Below are 13947 nucleotides of genomic sequence, written 5' to 3'. Positions count from 1 at the left end.
AGCACTTAATTTTTCCTCAAAAGAGGAAGGTGCATGTTGTGTCCTAGGAGCCTGGGAGTCTTTAATTAGCTTATTGACACTGAGGATTAACGTAAAGAATTATCGCACAATGTGTGTTTTAGTTAGAGGCACAGATTAATTGCTGAAGCCCAGATGGGAACCTTGGGGTAAATAACTGGTGTTGCCAGAGATGTGCTGGGACTATGTGTGTGCCTAGCTGTGGCATCCAGGATAGCCAGCTAGCAAGGAGAGTACTAGAGTTCTGAGGCATTCTGCCTACACAGGGCAGATGAAGGCAGAATGGTTATGGGGCGTAGGGGAGAGGAATAGTCAAAGCAGGGCTTCTAACACCCCCGGCAGACAGGTGCACTGTGAGCTCCTCCTTTGCCTGTCTTTGACTGTGCCTCAAGTGATTGCCCCTCTGGGCCTAGGGAGTGCTGCTGGATGCAGTAGCATCACCTCCAGCCATTAGGTATGTCTACACTGCCCCCCCACCCCCAAAAAAGAAGCCCCACAGCAGCAAGTCTCAGAGCCTTGATCTACAGACTTGGGCTCGTGCTATGGTGCTTAAAGTAGACATTCTTGCTTGGGCTGGAGCTTAGGCTCTGAGACCCACCCCTTTTGCCAGGCTTCAGAACCTAAGCACCAAGGGCTATTTTTGGTGCCATAACATGAATCTGATCCTGTAGACTTGACTCTGAGACTTGTTGCTGTGGTTTTTTTGGTTCTGCTGTGTAGACATACTCTTTGTGGCTCAGGGAGCATTGTTCCTGACCTGGGTGTCTAGGCTTCCTGCACAGTCCTCCTTTTTCCCCCTGGTCAGTGCACCTGTGCAAGCAAGGAAGAATACAGAGCAGGATTTTGACAAATTCACTACTGTGTGTGAAGCAGGTTTTTAAATGACATGGTGATGTGCACCACACACCTGAAGTTAGAGTCTTGGCCTGAAAATGGGAATGGATTAATAATTAGCACATTCAGAAAGGTGGGCATGACTGTCAGCAATGAGAGCATAGTTTTGTGTGCTATTGGATTAAAGGTGGGATAGTTGGACTGGTTTGCACAAAACAACAACCCCAGACCTTTGCTCAAAACAAAACTAACTTTTTTTGTGGTTCAAACATGGAAATAGGTCTTCTGAAGGAATTATTGCAGGAAGTTACTTTTTCCTCTGCTAACGCTCCTGTTCCCTCCAAAAAATGGCCGTTGGAGTAAATATTTAAATAATTCGATGGTTGCTGAGTGCAATCATGAGAACCTCTGGCCATGTCAATGGGCTCCTAACATAGTTCATGTAAGCATTATAAACATGGATAATGGTATGCCTAAAATACTGTAACCCCCCCTATTCTCCTGCTTTTACATTTAAGGCAGGGAGTTGAGAAAGGCACAGGCAGAATGGTCCATATGGGAATATGAGGAACTGAGATTTATGAGGGAAATGTCACTTTCAAGCCAAACTGGCACTGATATAATTTCAGGGTTTTTTCCCTCCTTCCTCAATCACATTAGAGCATGATCCAGCTCTCTCAGAACTCAACAGGAATATTGCCAGTGATTTCAGTGGAAGTTGGATCAGGCTTTTAGCTGACTTACAACAGAAAGTGGCAGTGAGTATAAAGTTATATGTGGACAGAAGTGAAATGCAAATTACAGAGCAGATTTAGGGGTGGGTTTTTTTGTTTTTTTTTCAAAGGTAAAAAAGTTTTATTGACACTGTAACAGGGTGAGCCATACTTTAAAATCCCAAGTAAAAACAGGAAGTAAACAGTGAACATTTATGTCCAGGTATGTAAAAGCTACTACAGTGTAGTAGGCTGTGATTACATATAAACCAACCTGTGGTTTTCACATGTGGCTATTGTTCTCTTTGTTGTCAGGAGTGGAGTAGTAGGGGTAAGGATGTATACTATGCTGCCACCTGGTATGTTGGGAAGTGTAGTTCTCCAAAGTTTGGAAAGGCTGCTGAGTCTGATGTCTTTGGGCATGTAGATCAATAATTCTGTGACTGCAACATTTGAAATTGTTGCCTGAGCAAATCCATAATGTCTTGGTGCATTTCTCAGAGCATCGCTCAGTTCTTTTGCTTCTTCTGCAGCAATCACTCTCTCCATGGTCATATTGAGATGCCCCCTCCAATTCCTTTGTTTATGGTCTGAGGCCGTTCAGGATTGGAGAATCTCACAGAACATATTCTCCCTAGATCTTAGCTCTGATGTAACTCACTGCAATTTATGTTACCGTTCTAGGCAGGGATGCTTTTTTCAAGAGAAAGGCTCCCATAATTTAAGATGGATCTGGACACTATTGCTCATCTTTTATTGACAATGTAGAAATAAATCTGCTGTGGAAAATTCTACCTTCCAAACAACCCAGCCTAGCTGAACATTTTAATCCTGACCTTTAAAACTGAATTGGGAAAATGACAGATAATAAAGACTAGTTTATAGGAATATAATTTTGTAGCAAGCAAAAAACTTGCAGATGTTTTCCACAGGTAATTTCAGTATTCCTGCATTTATATTGATTTACCATCACAAACAGCATCTTTTCTTTAGGCCAAGAAGTGCCATATAATTTTTCTATTATGGTGGCACCTTACTGCTTGATTTAAAAATGCATTTCATCACCACAGTTAAAATAACAAATGATATGCTTCAGTTTACTGGCATTTCATAGATCAGTGTTAAGATGTCATGGTTTGAATCTGAGGCACCAGAGCAGCAACAATAATAGGCAGTCGTGGGAGTGGATTCTGAGTGTATCTGCTTGTGGTTTTTAGGGGTGGCTGGCTCCTAGGCAGAAGTGGGATGTTATGGATGCTTTGCATTTCTGTAATTCCATTTATCTAAGGCTAACAAATAGCTTTAAATCATCAAAATATCCCTGTGACATAGATACAGTAGAACCACAGAGTTACAAACACCTTGGGAATGGAGGTTGTTCACAACTTTGAAATGTTCGTAACTCTGAACAAAATGTTATGGTGGTTCTTTCAAAAGTTTACAACTGAACATTGACTTAGTACGGCTTTTAAACTTTACTATGCAGAAATGAAAAATGCTGCTTTCCCTTTATTTTTTTAGTAGTTTATGTTTAACACAGTACTGTATTGTATTTGCCTTTTTTTTTTTTGGTCTCTGCTGCTGCCTGATTATGTACTTCCGTTTCCAAATGAGGTGTGTGGGTGACTGGTCAGTTCGTAACTCAGGTGTTTAGGGGGGAGGGATAGCTCAGTGGTTTGAGCATTGGCCTGTTAAACCCAGCATTGTGAGTTCCATCCTTGAGGGGGCCACCTAGGGATCTGGGGCAAAATTGGTACTTGGTCCTGCTAGTGAAGGCAGGGGGCTGGACTTGATGACCTTTCAAGGTCCCTTCCAGTTCTAGGAGATAGGATAGCTCCATTAATTTAATTCTGAGGTTCTACTGTAAATATTATCCTTGTATTATAGATGGGAAACTGAGGCCCAGGGAGTTTATGTGACTTGTCCAATGTCACATGGAGCATCTGTATCTTAGCAACAAAGAGATCCAGCTCTCCTTACTTCCAGACTCATGACTGAATGACAAGATCATTCATCTATCCTTTTACTAGCCTAAATCTGCATTCATTTGGTAGGGTGTAAGCTATGCAGTTTTCATGCTTAACTAGGCTGAAAACCCCACATTGAAAACCAATATAGACAAGTGGGATTTTCAACCGAGCTAAACTGAACAGAGCTAACTGAGCTAACTCAGGTGAAAAACATACCTTGTTTCTCATCTAAATAAGGGCATGGTTGCAAAGCAACTCTTCAAATGTGACCCAGACATGATCAATGCAGCCGTATCTGCCTGAGTCTGTTTGTAAGCTATCTGAAAAATTCTGAGTGGTGTGTGAACTAGCCCTTCATCTCAGTAGTTGTGAATGCAGATGCCCCAATTATGGCAATTTAAGTGTCAAGATTGTTAACTATTACATTGCTGATCAAAGCATGTAAGAAAGGAAACGGCAGCTTATATTATGAAGATATACACAATCTACTGTGTCTGGTATTTACATCACGAGTGCGGGGCACTTGGGGAAGAACTACTAATTATTTTTTTCACCAATAAAGGAATCAAGCTCCAGTGAGGAGGATCCATGCTCAAGGAGTCCAGTGGGACATCTGAACCCTACACCAGTGGAGAGCTGACCCTGAGGAACTTAGCAGAATCCATAGGTGGATTTAAAACCCACAGAGGAGTGCCAGCCAAGAGCCTAGAGCCTAGCAGATCATATTGTGAATATCTGCATGACCTACTGTCAGTGGCATCTCATTTTGGTGTCTCAAGTAGGTGGAGCTTATTTGGGGCGGGGAGAGAGCTTGGTGGAATACCACTATTTCCCCCCTTTCCATATCCACCCTTGCTTAAAAATAATCCTTGCAGTCAAAATGCTGTACAAATGCAAGGTTTCAGTTAGTGGAAAGTTGCTGAAGAGGATGTGGGGAATGAGGAAATAGAGCTGGAGTAGGCGGTAGATCAAGGTGGAAGGGAATAGAAGTTAAACTTTTGAATTTCTACAGAGTTGAGTCACCTTGTTTTCAGTACACTCCTCTGATTTGTCCTGTGCTCTTAAATATATTAGAACAGGCAGCAGAGAAATATATAACACACTCAGAGCGTTATTATATGCATCTGTTTGCTGTGAATTGGTCTTTACTTTTATCACTTTAAGAGAATTTGTTATGGAGGACAGTAAATAGGACCAAAATTGGGAAGGAAGAGAAGCAAAGACTGTTAAATATAAATTAGCCTGTGGGGAAAAATTTATATCCTGGTTCATGCATAATATTATCATGTATCAGGAGGTATAGCTGTCATCACCAAAGCCAACACTAAAAATCATTTCAGAACAAAATACATTGTTATTTTTTGTGATATGAAAAAGGCCTTAGAGACAAATAGACCAATGAAACAAAATGGCCTGAAGCAGCCGTAAGCCAACATATAGCAGAGCTAGCTTGTGATTACATGAGTGTATTTGATGGCGCTTACCCGTTCTCAAGTGCAATTTTCTTTTGAGAAACAGGATCCCGTAGGAAGGTAGGCTAGCTATTCATTAGTACTCAGGAATTATTCAGCTAAATTGAGGCTTCAATTTAGCTAACGGCTATTTCAGGCAATTTGTGACTGCAATGGGTAATTTTTTTTAAACTCATTGACCTACTGCTTATGTTAATAGCTCACAAACAGAACAATGAGATGATAAATGAAAAATTTTATTGAGCACCTGGCTTAACTGGATACATGTAAGTTTGTCTTGTCCTACTGCTTTTTATATGTGACACTTGACAAGGAATCCTCAATAGTGTGGCCTTCTTTAGAATGAAGACTGAAGAGCCCGGCTTGTCAAGGGCAAAACATGAATAATTTCATGGGGCCATGTGGTCTCATGGCTTGTGTGCCCCAGAGTGATAAAGATTCCAGTTCTGTGAGGTGCTGAGCACTGAAGTCAGCAGAAGCTCATCACCTTGTTGGGGTGGGTCCAGAAAGCTAGAACAAGTAGCCTCAAAAGCCAAAGCACTGGCCAATATCTTGTACTTATTGTGATACCATTCCAGATTAGAACAGAAAGATGGCGCTAGGTAGAAAATTGCCCAGGTCAGCCAACCAAATATGTGGGGGGTGCAATCTGTCAAAAGTTGGGAGGAATCAGGGAGAAAAAATTACTATTTATGGCACCTTGCATGACAACAAGATCGATCTTGCTACCAAAAAGACATGGCAAGTTACTCATGGCATGAGTAGCCATATGCACTTTGAATAATAAGGGATATAAACATCATCTGATTTCTGAGACTTATTTGGGGCCAAATTCAGAGGGCATTTGTACAGTGGTATAAGTTACAACCCTTTACGCTAGCTTAGAATGCCACAGAGCTCCTTACAGTCATTTCCCCAACATGCAAGGGAGTCTAAGTGGGTATAATTTACATGGTGAGAAGTCAGAAAAAGCTGTAAGATAAAGCAGTGTAGGAGCTATGCAGAATTATTGCCAGTGATAGGGCTAAAAGACAGATGGCCTCCAGTGAGCACTGGAGACTAAAACCCATGAAACATTGCTCCCTTACATAAGGAGTGGTGGGAATGTGCATCATTCCACATGGTACCAGAGTGGGATTGACTGTGACCCCCCTCCCCCCCCAAGAAGGAGGAATGAGAGATAGTCTGAGATTTTTAAAAAAAATTAATGTTATTGGAGGTTCAGTTGGTTAAATGGAGGAAGTAGTTCACATGCCAGTAGCACAGCAGGAGACAGACTCACATGTTGTTACTATGGTTTGTACAAGGGCAACAGAAGCAGCAGGAGGCCCAACAGTTACAGCAAGAGTGTTTTATCCAAAGCCTTGAGAAATGGGGCCCTGGCAGATGGGTGGCTCTGGGGGAAGAGAGCCCCAGTAGGCTGGTACTAGTTCTGTCGAAATTAGGCCCTGGAGATAATCCAGAGGTGTTTTTAGACATGCTTGAGCAGGTGGCAGTGCTGGCAGGTGGGGGTGGGGCTCTGTCGAGAGGCACAAGCTATGTACCATGCCCTTTCATGTGAACAAGCAAAGCCTCATATTGTTGTAAAAGAGGCCATCTTAGACTGTTTAGGTCTAATTTTGGAAACCTACAGACACCACTTTAGAGTAGAATCTCTCCCTCTGGGAGGGCAACCCAGGTGGTGGCTCAGTCCCTACAGGACTTGGAAACACAGCGGTTGCCTCCCAAAATTAACTGATTGAATAAAGCATTGGATTTGATGTTTTATAACAGTTTCTAAGGGTCTTGCCTGCTGGAACCCAAAGTTGTATCAGAAGGTTTCAACCACTCCCCTCCGAAGAAGCTGTAGAGATGACAGAAGCCTATCTAGAAACATGGTGAGACTCCTTATTTCTCAGATGACATTGAACTGCCCAAGTGAGGGCCTAAATTAAGCATATTGTACTGTGGGAAATGGGTTGTTGGAGAACCTCAAATGCCAGAGGTCAAAGGTGACGTACGAGGAGAGAAATTTTGAGATGCTTCTAAGTTGCAAGGACCTATCAACATCTCAGCAGTTCCCACAAATCTGCAAAGTACCACTGGGGCCAACAAGAACACTATATGGTCTGTTTTCACTGGAGTAAGTCTGTCCATATAAAAAGAGACACCCCTTATGCAATGCAACTATCCAGGGTGTTAGAGCCAAGTCTGTGCCTACAAGTCTCCCTTAATAGGTATTGAACCCTACCATATATAGTACCTGTTCGACTAGGGGCACTAGGTAGTAAAAGTCAACTCCAGCTGCAAGCAGATGTTAGTCTGGGGGAACAGTCTCCAATTAATAAAGGCGGACAGACTTCTGCCAATACATAATTCTTGTGTGCGTGGTGAGACACATGCGTACCCAATGACAGAGGTAGACATTAATGTATGAGGTCAGCAGGGCTGGCGGAAGGTTGAGGTGGTCAGGAAACTCCCTGGCCCAGAACTGTGGGCAGAGACTAGGGTGACCAGATGTCCCGATTTTATAGGGACAGTCCTGATTTTTGGGTCTTTTTCTTATATAGGCTCCTATTACCCCCCACCCCCGTCCCGATTTTTCACACTTGCTGTCTGGTCACCCTAGCAGAGACTAGTGGAGTTTCCTGGCCCTGATGCAACACAGGGTACCCACTGAGCTGATAGGCTTGGGACTGGTTAGCTTTGCTGAACAGGCGGGAAGATTAGACAGTTCTTGCAGGAGATGTTGAAAGGCCCAACCAGAGACTTTAAGGTGCCTTCAAAGCCTGGAGGTGCAATTATATAAGAGAGGAGGCGAGAGCAGGAAGAAGTGAAGGCCTCCTGGCAGAAGATTATGATGGAAGCAGAGAAATGGGAACAGGAATTAGTCCAGACAAAAATAGAATTGGAACAGGAAAAGTATTTTTGCCAACTGCTCGAACAGGAGCTGGCCACATGGCAGGCAGAAAAACTGGAGGCCAGACCCTGTTAGACAGGTACAAACACCCATTGGGACTGAAGAGGAAAGAAATTGGACAGATCTTTGGGAAAAGGACATCCTCTGTGAAAGGACAGAAAAGGCTGCACTAACCAGCACAGTAACTCCTGAAGAGTATCCTATTGGAGGGGTGGATGAATGAAACCCCCCATCATGGGCAAGAAAGGGCTAAAAGGCCCAATTAGTCATATTCACGTAACCTGGGTGGTAATTAGATCATTACCTGTCAGCCAGAGAAGGTGGGACTAAGGCAGGATAAGGTGATAATTCAACAGACACCTGGGCCTGATAAATAGGCTGAGAGTTCAGTCAGGAGTGAGAAGCCACAGGCAGGCAGACTGGCTCCTGTGAGGGGCCAAAGAACCAGAGACGGATGGAGGCCAGAGGCCTCAGGAAGACTTAGGTTGGATGGGACAGTGTTTGATACCAGAGCCAGGAAAAGGCAGTGGATCTCCAGGAAAGGGTTGAGCACAGTGCCCCAAGGACAGGTGGATTCTTTGAGATATGGACCTCATTTGGACATTTCTTACCCCAGTAGGGGTTTGGACTAGCTGCTTCTCAGCCAGAGGGATGGGTGGGGTTCAAAGACAGATGGCCTGCAGAGGGCACCAAAACTAAAATCACTGCAACATTGCACCCTGACACAAGGGGGCTGCACTGGTGGTGAGTGCGCATCATTACACTGTCTGACTATAGACATGCTGACCCGTGGTTTGATCTTTGGAAAGTGGCAGAGAGTTCAGTAGTTGTGACACTCTGTACCTCAGGGGAACAGCCTGCACCCCCATGTTCATCCTTATAATATGACTGTGTGGTATCCAGTGTAAAGTTTGTTATGTCGGGTGTCTTTGGAAGGCTCATGATGCACTGAGCATTGTTGTCATAGTAATGTTATAGGTTGTAATTTCATGTATATAGTTATGAGGCTGAAAATGTGTCCTCATGGCTTAAAACGAGCCCAGGCAAAACTCTCCAGGAGCAGAGGGGCAGTTCACACCTCATCAGGGCATGTATGGGACAAACCCAGCCCAGCCTCACAGGAACAAAGGACACTGGCCTAGGCAGCAACAAAGGATCTATTGGACTCTCGAATGAGTCACCCCCCTTCCCTTCGGCAGTCTGGGACTACAATGAGGTAATGCTCACCTGACTCTGAAGTGGGGCGGCAGAGCCAAGAGGGAAGAAAGAACATGATAAAAGGGAGAGACATTTGCCATGCTCTCCTCTTCCATCTCCATCTGCAGACATCACCACCAAGCAACTGAAGCGCTGATCAAAGAGGACAGCCTGGCTGAAGGGCAACGAGCCAGCCTGTGGTGAGAAGCATCTAAGTTTGTAAGGGCACTGAAAGTATTAAGATCAGCTTAGAATGCAAGACGGAGGTTCCTAGGGTTGTGTCTGGGACCAGAGATATTGTCTCGTGTTATTTGGTTGCACAATCCAAGCAGCGGCTGGCCAAAAGTGCTCACTCACGTAGCTGGGAGCAGCTTACATGCTAGAGACTGTGCGTGAACAGCCCAGGAGTGGGGGTTCTCACAGCAGAGCAGCGTAAGGCTGGCTCCCAGAGTCGAGGATTGGAGTGACCTAGCAGATCACAGTTCCAGAAAGCACCAGGGGAATGTCACAGTAGTGAGCTGCTAGAACAGAGAAATAAAAGCCTCGGGCAAGAAGGTAAAGGAAGAAAGAAACCTGAATTTCTTTTCCCACTTCCTTTGATGTCCTGACATACCACACGCTGATACACACATCTTTACCCAGAGTACAATTGTGTTACACAAAATGTGTCCACAGTGACAGTGATCAAGCAGACCCCACCCTTAAAGAGACGTGCAGAAGGAAAATACTAGGATAGAGTTAAAAGCTCCACAGGTGCAAAAGGCCTAAATGCAGTGGAACAGGTTCCATTCCATTGTATGAGAGAGGGTGTGAAGTTGCCATGCAGGGCGTCCTTGCTTCCATGTTCCATGGCAACACAGATTTGAAGCTGCAGTGAAATGCACTAGGCAGGGGTAGGAAAATGGACAGTGAAACTGCAGATTCAGAGACCTACATCCCTCGTGCAGCATGTATACAAGGGATCCTGCTGCTACTACAGTCCATTAGTTTACTGCCATTTCCATGGAAATATCTCCATTACACAGAGCAAGAAACAGAGGGGCAAGGAGATTAAGCCCACATTTTCAAAAGCGGTCAGTAATTTTGGATTTCTAAGTTTGTAGATGCTACTTAGCGGTTCAAGTTCACACAAGTATCCTGATTTTTATTGCCTTGCAGCCTGAGGAGTCATTTGCACCTGTACAAAAGGCTACCAGGTTGGAATGGCAGCAGGTCACACACACTTTGCAAAGGCGAAAGTAATTCCACAGGTTTCAAGGCAGTGTGGAACCAGGCCCATGATGTCAGCAGCGGCAGACCCAGGAATAGAGCTCACATTGCCTGCCTCTTTGTCCTGTGTGTAACCACAACACCATCCTTCATCCCAGGGGATGCATAGTGGTGGCCGCAGTGCAATGGCTATATGCCAAAGATGTGAAGAGGATTAATTCCCTTTCCACTTCTATTTAGACCTCCTCCATTTACTTGGATTTTGCCTTCTGGGGGGAGGAGTAAGGAGGATTTGACCCAGAGTGAGTATTGTTGCAGAAAAGAAATAGTAAGCACAAAAGAGAGATTGGACAAAGAGCTAAGGTAATCCCAATTGTATTACTGGCCTAGCATACGTGAGAAGAAAGAGTATTTTTCAATCAACTGCATGTTTACAGAAACAACAGTCATATGACTTTCCATCTAGCCTTCAGGATAGCAGTGGAACTGGCTTGGCTTGACCTAAAAATATTGTTAAATAAATGTCACATAAAGCTCCATGGTGCAGCAGTTCAGTAAAATTGGGCAAAAGTGCATGGACCTCCTACGTTAAATTCTAAGGGTGGAACAGAAAAGCTGATGTTCTGTCAGGAATAGCAGAGATAAATATTTGTTTTCAAAATAAACAGGTAACTCCCTCTTAAGCCTCAGAAGCCAACATTACTTCCCTTCCTGCAAAGCGTGATGGAGTAAGGAATTATTCTTAGTAACATAGCACAGTGTAAAATAGTCACTAGCTCGCTGCAAATCTTGGGGAAAAGTGCCTTGATATTTTATTTAAAAAATCTTTGCAAAATTCATCAAAACTATGCTGTGAATGCATTAGCAAATTATTTCACCAACTTTAAAAGCTGGGAAAATTGGGGTGGGTGGCAAGGAAAAGTATTTGTCAAATTATCTATGCAAAAATATCCTAACTGAGGCAAAACTCCATTATTTTCAATGGAAGTTTTCCCTGTAGACCACAGGATTAGATTGCAAGATCTTAGTTTATTTATAATAGTGGTTTATTTATATAGGGAGGGAAGGATGATTGTGTGGTTAGAGCACAGCGTCGGGAGCCAGACCTAGTTCAGGCTCCACCATACGCTTCTCGTGTGACCCTGGGCAAGTCACATGAAGGCTAAATTTAAGGCACAGGCAGGGCAGTGAGGAGGTGCACCACTCCAGTGAGAGTTCCTGGAGGGATGCACAGTTGGGGGACTCTCCCTCGTGCATGCATGCCCCCGGATTCTTTATATCTAGCTAGCTACTTATATGGCCCTCATCACATAGTACCTCAAAATCATTAATGAAATTTAACATCATACAGGGAAGTGCTATCCCACTTTTACAAGTGGGGAACTGAGGCACAGAGAGTTTAATGCTACGTCTACACTTATGGTGGCATGTAGAGTACATGAACTACATGTGTAGCTACATGCTGCTGTGAAAGGCAGGCTGCGTCCATGCTTGTCACTGTGGTGTGTCGCTACACATGGCAGTGAAAGGCTCTGGCAGTGGGAGGCAGCATGTAAATGCTCCAGCAGTGGGGAGCTGCTGGAGCCTTTTCCCTCTGCCTCCTCCCTGCCAGAGCCTTTCCCCACTGCTGGAGCCTTTCACTGCTGTGGGAAAAGGCTCTGGCAGCGGGGAGGCTTGGCGGGCACTCTGTTCAACTTGACAAAGCCATGCCTCACTGTCTACATGGCTATTTATACCAGCGTTAGCTGGGTGTGCAGCATCTGTACTCTACATGCAGTGCAAATTAAACCTAACCTAGGTGATTCACCCAAGATTACACAGGCAGTTTTGGGCTGATCCTTGAATTGAACCAAGGTCTCCCAAGTGCCATAGCAGTGCCCTAGCCATTAGGCCATCCTAATTGCCCTAGATGCAGTCTTACCATGTGACTCAGTCTTCTTCATCTGTAGGTGGATGATACTTTGAGTGCAACGAGGACTTGAGGTCCCATTTTGGAAGCTCATACTCAAGAGAATAGTCCCATTGACCTCCTGAAGTCTCTTGGGTAAGGCCTTAACTCCTGAAGACCAGGTTGAGAGGGTCCCTTGCATAACTGCAGTAAGGCAGAGGGGTATACAAGAAGTCTCTGCCACCCAGAACCTGCATGAGGGCTGCTCACATTAGTTGTCCCTTTGAGCAGGGACTTTGTGTCCTTCCATCCCCATTGAGCCAATCACACAAAAACAAGGGGCAGGCAGGGACAAGGAAGAGATGGGATGATGGCTTCCACAGCAACCTGTGAAGTGGGACCAGTGCACTGGGGGGCGCTATCTGCACCTTTGTCCTAATGGCTGGCACAGAGTTCCCATCCCCCAGGCACACCATGCAACACAGGGACAGATTGTATCTCCTGAGGATGCTGGCAGAGGTGATGGATTGTGATTGTGGGAGGCAACCCTGAGTTGCTCTGGAAAGTGATGTGTAGAGGAGAGCTGGTGTGTAGGTGATTGCTGTGTATATCAGAAGGGAAGGAGGCCTGAAGGAAATTGACTGGTGGGGAGGAAGCCTCAATGCCTCAAGCGGATTGAGTGGGGATGTGTGGGGGCATCTTGGTGAGGGCAGGGAGGTTGTGACACATCCCTGGGAAATTCCCACACGTGGAAACATAGGACTTGCCCGATAGGATGATACCACCTAGTCCAGTCTTCGACAGTGACCAGTTTCAGAGGAAGGTGCAAGAAACCATATAGTGGATAATTTGGGGAAAGTTTCTTACGAGCCTCCTCATTAGTGATTGGCTTCAGTTTTGTAAGATTGGCTCTGCACAAGAAAATCTCTTCTCCTGAGATTTTTGGGTGGATTTCCAGAGTAAGTAGGTCCAGCTGAGATTCATATTAGCATCTGAACTGCATCAATCAGCCGCTTAGATTTGCCCATCACCAGCCTTAAATTGGGAGACCACATTCGATAACAGCAGTAGAAATTATGAAGTCACCTGTATACATAAAATAAATAATTAAATAACAAATACTTAGGATCTTGGCACAAAAACTCAGCTAGGACATATCCTGGCACTGACTAACTGGGAGTACGAATCATCTCTTGATTTATTTCAGCCCAGATTCTCTACATGTCATTCCAAAGACAGAGTGGTACATGGACACTTTTTTATCTTTGTATTTAATCTGAGCCTAGAGAGACTCGATTGGACAGCTGTACAGGGATTTTAAGGGCACAGTTGCTCAAGTTCCTTGTACTTGCCAATTCTGTTGTGTTTTGAAAGTCCATTAAATGCAGTGGAATGGACCTAAGGAAAGACATGAAAAATGATAAGGCTGGTGTCACAAACCTGCTCAGTAGGCTTCAAATGTTGTTCTAAAGTGCAGGTCACCTGTAATTTCAACAGTTTCACTACCAATACCTGTGATCTATTCTTTCTATTATTAAATAGCACAATAATAATAATTGTGCCTTTATCCAGAGATCTCAAAACATTTAAAAAGATTAGCTGATTAGTCCTCAAACAGCCACATCTAACAATTGGAGAAACTGAGTCACGGAGAGGTTAGGTGACCTGCCTCAGAGAGCTAGGACTAGGCATTCTGGGTTCTGTCTCCTGGTTCCCCACTCTCACCACTAGTCACATTTGTAAAACA

The sequence above is a fragment of the Chrysemys picta genome, chromosome 3 (genome assembly GCF_011386835.1).
Source record: "Chrysemys picta bellii isolate R12L10 chromosome 3, ASM1138683v2, whole genome shotgun sequence".
Classification (NCBI taxonomy): Eukaryota; Metazoa; Chordata; order Testudines; family Emydidae; genus Chrysemys; species Chrysemys picta.
This window is presented reverse-complemented; position numbering follows the sequence as displayed.